The 1,917-nt window shown below is 48.6% G+C and overlaps 1 pseudogene; it reads right to left on the bottom strand.

The window, feature by feature from the left end:
- Positions 1-761: 761 nt before the first annotated feature.
- LOC128716855 (large subunit ribosomal RNA) overlaps positions 762-1,917 on the bottom strand; it is a 7,171-nt pseudogene continuing 6,015 nt past the window's right edge.

Genomic DNA, 1,917 nt, shown 5'->3' with positions numbered 1-1,917 from the left:
CTGTCCATGGCCTTCTTGGTAGAAATGGCTTATGGTGGCCATGGACTTAGCCAAATTTTGAAATCTCCAACCAATCTTGGCCTGTTAGAGTATCTTGGTTGGGTTGCTATGGGCTGCTACGGCCTACTTGATAGGCAATGTTTCAACTCTTGGAAGCTTTCGTGGTTGCTAAGCACTGTCCATGGCCTTCTTGGTAGAAATGGCTTATGGTGGCCATGGACTTAGCCAAATTTTGAAATCTCCAACCAATCTTGGCCTGTTAGATTATCTTGGTTGGGTTGCTATGGGCCGGTACGGCCTACTTGATAGGCAATGTTTCAACTCTTGGGCGCTTTCGTGGTTGCTAAGCACTGTCCATGGCCTTCTTGATAGAAATGGCTTATGGTGGCCATGGACTTAGCAACATTTTGAAGTCTCCAACCAATCTTGGCCTGTTAGATTATCTTGGTTGGTTTGCTATGGGCTGGTACGGCCTACTTGATAGGCAATGTTTCAACTCTTGGAAGCTTTCGTGGTTGCTTAGGATAAGAATCCCGACGAGAAAGGTTTCCCGGACTTATAAAAATAACCGATTAGCCCCAAGGACACATCTTCCTTGAAAGGCTAATCATGCACCACACACCACACCACCCATAGGCTTGCAAGCAGCACTCTTGTCGAGTGCAGCAAGCCTATGCTCATCAACTACCATACGTACCACCACAGCCTTGCAAGCAGCACTCTTGTCGAGTGCAGCAAGCCTATACTCCACGAACTAACCACTTCACCACCAAGCATGGGTCGCCTGAGAGGATCGATGCGAACGCATCTCTACAACTCGCAGCTCCCAGCCTGTAGTCCCGTCGTTTGCGGGCGGTCGAAGGTGTCGAAACTAGTTGTATCCACGGTCGACGGGAGCACAGCCACCAGGGTTCCCTGTGATAAGGTACTTCCACGTGCAGCGTACACCCGCCCGTTGCGGCTCAGTCTAGTGCTATAGCGGGGATGAGACGGCAGTGTGCACGGGGCAGCACCGACGGATCTCAGAGGGTTGTTAAGCCCGCTAGCTTCCGATCACCTAATGGGTTTATGATGCGCTATCAGCTCGGATTGGATACGACCTTAGAGGCGTTCAGGCATAATCCAGCGGACGTAGCGTCATACCAAAGTCCGGTCGAACTAGTATTGAGCCAGTGGTCCGTACCTGTGGTTCCTCTCGTACTGCACAGGAATTCCGTTAAGATAGCAGCATACAGCACACACCAGTAGGGTAAAACTAACCTGTCTCACGACGGTCTAAACCCAGCTCACGTTCCCTTGAAAGGGTGAACAATCCTACGCTTGGTGAATTTTGCTTCACAATGATAGGAAGAGCCGACATCGAAGGATCAATAAGCCACGTCGCTATGAACGCTTGGCGGCCACAAGCCAGTTATCCCTGTGTGGTGACATTCGAGCAGTCGAGCTGTTTGGACATGGCGTGTTTTGCTCCGCAGTGAGAAGGAAAATTTGTGTGCAAAAATCGTTTAGAGAGACTGGATTTTAGTTATAATCCGTTGTTAAGTGCAAGTTTTAAGTGAATCGAGTGAAAACCGCGTGAAAATCGGTGCGATAATACGGAAAATAAGCAAAAAAACATTCCCCATACATTTTGTATGGGGAACTATTTCCGCTATAAAAACGGGCAAAATAGACCTTTTTCGGTGCGGTTTTCGGTGAAAAAGCGAGATTGGACGCCATTTAAGCGATTAAGAGTGATAGACAGTGTTTGCCGGTGAAATTCGGCCCGAAATACGGAGTGGCAAATTTGCGCAAAGAAATACAACAACAACAACAACAACAACAGTGTGTGTGTATCGTGAGTTTGCGTAAAAATCCGGTCCAATCGGGCCGGAAGTGGACGGAAACGGTAGTTTTTGTGCCCGTGATCGTGCTAAC

The sequence above is a fragment of the Anopheles marshallii genome (genome assembly GCF_943734725.1).
Source record: "Anopheles marshallii chromosome X unlocalized genomic scaffold, idAnoMarsDA_429_01 X_unloc_117, whole genome shotgun sequence".
Taxonomy (NCBI): domain Eukaryota; kingdom Metazoa; phylum Arthropoda; class Insecta; order Diptera; family Culicidae; genus Anopheles; species Anopheles marshallii.
This window is presented reverse-complemented; position numbering and strand designations above follow the sequence as displayed.